The sequence below is a fragment of the Coregonus clupeaformis genome, unplaced genomic scaffold (assembly GCF_020615455.1).
Source record: "Coregonus clupeaformis isolate EN_2021a unplaced genomic scaffold, ASM2061545v1 scaf1553, whole genome shotgun sequence".
NCBI classification, from domain to species: Eukaryota; Metazoa; Chordata; class Actinopteri; order Salmoniformes; family Salmonidae; genus Coregonus; species Coregonus clupeaformis.
Window position 1 is genome coordinate 82,957 of NW_025535007.1, and position 8,279 is coordinate 91,235.

The 8,279-nt window shown below is 38.0% G+C and overlaps 1 long non-coding RNA gene across 1 annotated transcript; it reads right to left on the reverse strand.

Annotated features, from left to right (window-relative positions):
• Window positions 1–6,058: 6,058 nt before the first annotated feature.
• LOC123487232 lies at window positions 6,059–7,904 on the reverse strand. Its single transcript, XR_006659687.1, has 5 exons — window positions 7,770–7,904; window positions 7,603–7,682; window positions 7,278–7,330; window positions 6,160–6,196; window positions 6,059–6,080 (listed from the first exon to the last, which is right to left on the reverse strand). It is a non-coding gene; the product is annotated as an uncharacterized LOC123487232 (long non-coding RNA).
• Window positions 7,905–8,279: the final 375 nt, after the last annotated feature.

The following is an 8,279-nucleotide window of genomic DNA, read 5'->3' on the forward strand; positions in this document are numbered from 1 at the left end:
TAATGTTGGGTATACTATGGGATGGAACAGTTCATTGAATAATTTCAATTGCCTCTGAACTCTGTTTTAACCTTCTGGTGTTAATTAATCATCCACACTAGTAAATTCTAAAGGCATGAGAGGAGGACTTTAAGATAGTTTATTTTACTAAGTTGAGGGTAATTTATAGTACTGTGAAAATTGTGAAGAAGATTATAATTTGGTAATAATATATTTGATTTGAACCATTAAATAAAGAAGAAGAGAGTGGAGGGATGGCAATTGGATAATGAATTACCAATATTACCTAAGTGATTGTTTAGGTAGGTGGTAATAGACACATGGGCAAATCATGTGTCAAATGGGGATGGATGGTATGGTAGGAGATGGTAGGATTAAATATTAAATATACACGAAGGAGAGGACAAAATTACGGTGGCGGGAAGTGCAAAAGCAACATTACAAAGAACGAAACACTTTTACAAAGCTCGAGACAAATGTACATTTTGGAAAACAAATTTACATTTTGGAAAACAAATTTACATTTTATAAAACAAATTAACATTTTATAAAACAAATTAACATTTTAGAAAACAAATTTACATTTTAGAAAACAAATTAACAAGACGCCAAAACACTTTTACCAGTCCCGAAACAAATTTACAAATGACAGATTCGTCACGGAAAGGGAATGTACCATATACCGGAAGTGACGGCGTGGTCTTTTCGTGTTGTTGTTGTGGAGTTTATGGCGTCAAAGAAGTTTATGGTGACCGCCCGAACATGGACTGCGGCCGAGGGATGTTTTGCCCGTTTTGTGGCAAACACATGAACAGCTTAACACGGGTTTTGCTTTACGTGTGGTCGGTGTTTGGAGTTTTTTTAAAGGACGCGGACCAGACGGAAACACCAGACATACTGCATCATTGCGTTCAATATTTTAACGAGGGTCACTCAGATGCGCTGTAATCGTGGACATGATGTCAAGTCTACACGGTGTAAACATCAGCTTGAGGACTCTTAAAAGTAAACTGAACGGCCGGGTTGTACCGCAGAAAGGATTATTCTCGCCAAACGCCGTGAGTAACGCCATCAGATTTGAACTTCGTGGACCTGGACAACTACTCAATGGGACCTAACTATATGTGGCACGCAGATGGTTATGACAAACTTAAGCCATTCGGTTTGGCCATTTCGGGATGCATAGATGGATTTTCACGTAAAGTATTGTGGCTTCAATGTGGACCAACAAATAATAACCCAACAGTGATTGCTCACTATTTCATGTCATGTGTGCGAAACCTCGGTGTCATCCCCATGAGACTGAGGACTGATTGCGGCACTGAGAACGGCATAATGGCTGCAATTCAATGTACCCTACGCCACCATCACAGTGACTACTACTCAGGAGCGTCCAGCCACATGTACGGCTCATCTATAAATAACCAGCGTATTGAGTCCTGGTGGTCTATATTTAGAAAGGGAAGGTGAGTTGTCTTCATAAAGGGTCATTGCATCTTTTGGTCATTCGATTTTCTTCTCAGGAACGATTAATGAAAAACGATCACAATAATTATCAATACAAATTTGTAAAGCAAATCCTGCCCGTCAGGAAAAGTAGTTGTTCCTGAAAAGAAAATCGAATGACCAAAAGATGCACAGACCATACATTTCATTATAACTAACCTTTATTATTTATAGTATAACTAAACATTTGTATCCATTTCTATAGGTCTCAGTTCTGGATGGAGTTATTTGCCGACCTTAGAGATGCCGGATACTTCAACGGGAGTCATGAGCATCAATGCCTATTGAGATATTGCTTTGGTGATGTTATTCAGAAGGACTTGGATGAGTGTGTGAGACTGTGGAACAGCCACAGGATTCGCCCCTTCCAGAACAGCAGCATGTCCAGGAGGAGTGCCCAATGAACTCTACTACTTACCACACAGGTGATACATTGGTGATTATAAACTGATAAAAGCAGTAATGTAACGTTTTAGCTTAAATGAAAATAAATGCAATTATGTATTCTATTTAACATAGGTTTGGCTCCAGAGACTGCGGATTTCAAAGTGAACAAGCTGAACTGGATGCCCTTCCTGAGGCTAGCCTGTCAATGACTCCTTGTGGGGACCCAAACATGCAGGAGTACTTGACTTTGGGCCATGGAACACAATCAGTTACAGAAGCCAGACAACTGGGAGTCTGCATCCGAACTGTACACGAAACTAAAATAAATGGCTCAGCTATGAAATGATCAAAAAGGGAGGGTTTTTTGTAGTGGTGGAATACTGCTGTCTGTCTGAACACAATATTCATGAATCTGTCACCCAAAGCTTAATTGTTTTTAAGTGTGAAGTAAATTAATCAAAAATAGTAATCAGTATTTATTACACTTTTGTAGTATTGAGAGTAATGGATCTAAAACATTTTCAAAATGTTTACTGTGAGAAAAGAACATGCTCACATACAGTAACATTATAAAAACAACTTTGGCAACTACACTTTAAAAGTGCACCTTTAATAGGGTTGGGCATCAAGAACCAATTCCTACTTGGAATAGTTTAAAAAATTACGATTCCATCGGAATTGTTTCTTTATTGGAATCGTTTTGGAGGATTAGGTTTCAAATCTGATCATGGGTTCCAAATTTAACATGCGCAAGTTTTGGTTTCTGTAGCAGCCAGTGCTTGTTGTGTTGCAGCCATGGAGCACAGTAAGCGGTGCTCTAGTGTGGCTTTATTTTACATTGAAAAAGCCCGATCAAACTGCAACCCACCCTTTGAATCAAAATAAAACTTTCCTCTTATTTGTGAAATAAGCATGTGACCCGTTTCAACTCCACCACTCAAAGAATCGGAATCGAGAATCGATAAGAACCGGAATCAAAAGGAAGAATCGGAATTGGAATCAGAATCGTTAAAATCTAAATGATGCCCAACCTTTAACAACAACAACTTTTTTCAGAGTCTTAACTCTAGGGGTCATCCATCATATAGCTTAGAAACAGCCGAATCCTGGACTATTTTGAATTCCAAAGTCCATTTGTGACTTAAACAAAGTGTATGAGTCTAGGAGTGGTAATCTCGAGGAGTTTGAAACATGTATTTGCCATTGGGAACGCAGAGTCCTCCAGGAACTCTATTTGAGGCAGTGGTTCCAAGCCAGATGGGGAAGTGAAGACAGCCCAGTAGCAAACATCAAAACATCTTCCACAGACACAGCAGCCTGGCCTTCTGCAAAGAAAAACAATTCAGATACATCACTGCCATGTGTTTTCTTAACTAGTTATAAAAAACAAACTAACAAACCTTCACAATCAAGGGAGATAGTCTGCCCAGTAGGCCATGGTTTGACTTTCTTTAAGTCTTCGATTACTCCCCGAAGGACTGAGGTCAGGTTTGAAGAGTCTCTCAAGTTCAAAAGCAGTGAGTCGCCTTTCAGAGTGGCACATGACAGGGGCCAGAAAAGTAGGGTGTTGCTGTAGTGCAGTCAAAAACTCCAGGGGTTGAAAGACCATCTCTGAATCTACAGAGTGAACACAAACATTGTTTCACTACTGTGTAGTGCCAATTGAATTTAAAATTATCTAAAGAAAACTATTAAATATTCTCTTCTCTACAATTACTATCCACCTTAACATTGTTGAAAATTGATTTCAAAACCCTATTTTTGCATTGCACATTAAACGTTAATTGTTACAAACTGTAAGTATAACACACAGAAACAAAAGACTGGAATGACACAGACGGATGGGTGGCTTGAGCACTCACACGATGCCTTCAGAAAGTCTACACACCCATTGCACTTTTTACAACTTTGTTTCGTTATAGATTCAATTTAAAATAGTAATATTAATATTTTTCCTCATCAGCCTACACACAATACATCATAATGACAAAGCAAAAAACAAGTTTTTAGAAATTGTAGCAAATTTAATAAAAATTAAAAACTGGAATATCACATTCGCACAAGTTAATTAACCATTTTCTCAGTACACTGTTGAAGCACCTTTGGAAGTAATTCCAGCCTGGATTCCTCGTGTATGAAGCTACAGGCTTTACACACAACATCACCACACTCTTTATATCTGATTTTCAGGGACATTTACAAGAGATACTAAAACCTCTCTGCATGTCAGGATCTCTATGAGAACTGAGGGCAGAAATAGATCCATATGTAAATGACACTGCTACAGTATGGAGCAGGTGGTTGGATAAACAGCAGCAAGTCATCAAGGGTTTGATGGGTAAAGTGAGCCTCAAACCATCACTCTGCTGCCAGATTGTGCAGCAGAGGTGGATGGATCACTTTAAGGGGTAACTGGACTGATTTTCCTCTATGGAAGAGTTAGTCAGGAGGAGAAACCTAAGATCTAATTTCTGTTTTTGCTTTGTCATTATGATGTATTGTGTGTAGATTGATGAGGAAAAGGATTTAAATATATTTTTAATTGAATCTATAAAGGTGTGCAGACTTAATGAAGGCACTGTAGTTTGACACAGAATGAAGTGACATCACATATCTGTTGAAATACACTAAGGTACAAATTCTGATTAAGGACAAATTGATAACATATATACATACTTGCATAAACCAAAGATGGGGACCATGAGGCATTTCAAACAAAAAAATTCATACATAAATAAATAAAAATCTCATCACTACAAATATCATCTTACCTGTCAATTACAGATGAGATGCGGTCAATGATATACCATTGGAGGTAGTCTGACACGATTTCTTTATTTTTCTTCCACAGTAGCCACATGTCTCAGACAACCTGCTGTCTGTAACATTGTGCTGTGTCTCATCATACATTCTCGCAGAGCATCCAATGAAGCAGCATTCTCAATCTGAAAGACATGAAAATGGGCAAAAATACCCCAGTCAATAACTGTATGCACTGTATCTCCTTGCCTATTTTTTTTAATAGCATTACATAGCAAGGTGTAATCTTACACTATCAAAAAACTAATAAATTAATTAAATATATTCCGCACGTGATATAGGAAGTAAACATTGTCTCAAAAACACTGCAGTAAGTATGAAAAACTCTGCCCTACCATACCCTTATGCTATTCTCACCTCTTGCAAAGCTTTCCCTATTTCTTCATCAGTTATTAAATTATTTGTTGCTTTGAATGAAGGCTGGCCTGCAAGATAATGTACAAGATCTTCTGACAGGAAATGGGGTCCTGGACCTCCATGCACAACTGACACAGCAATCATCTTTCCTGGCAAGTAGTATTCATCCTCCCTAACAGCTGTGAATGAATTCATATTGCAAAATTAAAACAATGCATTACTGTATATACTGTAATATGCAAGCATATGTCATGTGATATATATGGTCAATGAGCATTAACCAACCATTAGTAGCCTATAGTACACATCCAACCAATATGCATACCCTTTGCATTGTAGACCAAGAACCGATGTCCTTCTGGTCCATCAAAAATGGGCCGGTCTTTTTAGGTGTTTCATCAGTAGAGTTAAAAACTCCGTCTTGGACCACCAGTGTCAATTCCCTTCCAGAACACCAGTATCATCAGTAAATTTCACCAGCATGTCACAGGTTTCAGAATATGTTGTACGCTTTGAAACCTCTGACTGCCCCATCCCAAACATTATCCCTTGAGATGTTAAACCGCTGACTTTTTTATGATCAATAGGAAGAGACAGGTTTGCTACGATGTCAGGTAATGCAATGTCCGTCTCCTCCCTGTAATGACAAAAAGTTAATTCATTTGTGGATATTCCAGATATACAAGAACTATTGTACAGTGAAAAAACTGAGTGCTATAGTCAAAAGCATATTACATTGCTGTGTGTTGGAAATTCTTCACATTGACAGCAACCGGCTCATCGTCCTCCTGCTCAACATTTGGTGAATACAGGTCTGTGTATTTACTGTTGGGAAATTGCCATTTCCATGTTAAAACATCTTACAAACAAAAATGTCTTCCCCATGTAATCAGTTCAATACATTTAAATTATGTCAGTCATTATCTTTTCTTTTTTTACTTACCTGTAGCAAGACATTTTTTCTGGATTTGCTTCCGGTGGATCCAGATCTCAGCATCAGATATTACTATCTGAAAAAAAAGATTTAAATGTCTGAAACAACAACACTGAAAGCAAGAAATGTCATGCTGCCACACTCTGCCTTATTACCTGTCCAGGCTGAATTGTTGATTGTCCTGGTGCATCTCTGAAACATGATAAAACATATTAAAATGATTAGCTCCATGATAAAGGCTATAATGTAGCTTTGAGTAGTAATGTAGTAGTAGAGGGAACAGAAAGATGTATTTTTTTAAAAAAGATTATTTTGAGAACATGTGGATAGGAGCGCTTCCTGGACTCAAATCTGAGTTAGTTTGAGTTTCTTTTTAATGGAAAAGGTATAAAATAAAAGAAAGCTCAAACTACTATTTTTAACTATTAAAATGCTTGTATTGCAAGTGGCCAAGCCTACAGAACCAATTTAAAAGAACTTTAATGCGTTTTTGCATCTAGCCTTCGTCAGCGAGTCAAACAGATGAAATGAGAGACAATGGGTATTTTCTAGTGTCCAAGGTGTTCTGGGCTAGAGTAGGTGTTGTAGACATCTTAAAACCAGTAGGTGTCCTTCAGGCCTACAATAGTCAAATCATGTAAACATTATGTATATGGATGTGTCCCATGTTTCCTATTGGTGGATTACCACTAGAAAAAAACCCAGTGTCTCTCATTACATCTATTTGACTCCCTGACAAAGGCTAGATGCCGAAACGTGTTGGAGTTCTTTTAAGTTGGTTCTGGATGACCGTGCCACTTCAGTAAAGGCCTATAGTACCTATGCAGGATCGACAGTGATGTGGGACATATGAATGGACAGTGGATACCCCCCACTTCATTCTCACATGTTTTTTTTAATGGTTTGGTTAATTTTTTGTTTATTCAACTGCAAGAGCAACTGTATTTCAGTGGGTTTATTCTGCAAAGCTCTGCTCACACAGGCAGCTGTGGGTCCTTTAGGTAGGGAGCGAGGGGCACCGCAGTCAGTTACAGAAACAGCTGATAGCATGTAGCAACGTTGAGCTTATGTGCAGCAATATAAATTTATGTATAATGTGTATGTGAATAAGTAGTGAAATATCTGCTAGTAGTTTTATCAGTTTTGTGAGTTAAATAAAAAAAAAGAGGTGAAATTGCACTTTACCTGGTAGTGAAAGCACTGTAGCCCAACAAAATATGAATTATTATTGCACGTGTGAAAATTCCTTTGTGTCCAAGTGTGCAACACCTACCTTTCATCGTCCAGCTTGTGTTTGGGAGTACTTCGATTTTGTGGTTCAAAAACCTGAGAGGAAACGGATAAAATGATCAACAACTTTCAACAGGTTCCATTATTTTTCCATTACCACATACAGTATATATCAATGCTGAATGGTTGTCTGTGTTACTGTATAATAGTTACTGCAAAATAATCAAAACAAGCCTTTTCCACTAAAATATTGACCAGGACATTGATTTTATGCTTAAAATCCAATGTACATCTAATTAATAAATTATATGAAAATGAATAAATACAAACATACATAAACATTTTAAAAAGAGAAATAACTGATGTACCAAAGTGTCAGCACGATTTAGTTCAGCTGTGCTCCTTGTTGTGATGACAATTTCAGAATCAGAGTCTGAGGTATCATCCACTGAAAAAAATAATTCAAACAACCATTATTTATCCTCCAGCAGAGTATCTAAATATGTAAAAATATTGAATCATGAGATCCACTAACCTCTTTTATAGTGTTTTTCTAGGCAAATGAAAAAAGTGATCCTGGAATATGCCTTTCCTATTTCCTTTTTATATTCTGCCAATTTGAATGGCCTTTCTGACCCAGGCACATGAACCACCTCTGAGCAGTCTGGATACAAAAAGGACATAATCCTTTGGTTTGCTAAACTTACTTTGCATAGCACTGTCCGGCTGTCAGAGCGCGTCCCTGTGTTTCCAATGTTTCGTCTTGTCCGCGTCCTTTAAAAACTCCAAAACACGACCCACACGTAAAGCAAACGCGTTAAGCTGTTCATGTGTTTGCCACAAAGCGGGCAAAACATCCCTCGGCCAGCAGTCCATGTTCGGGCGGTCACCATAAACTTCTTTGACGCATAAACTCCACAACAACAACACGAAAAGACCACGCTCATCACTTCCGTGTCACTTCCGGTATATGGTACATTCCCTTTCCGTGTTGAATCTGTCATTTGTAAATTTGTTTGGACTGGTAAAAGTGTTTTGCGTCTTG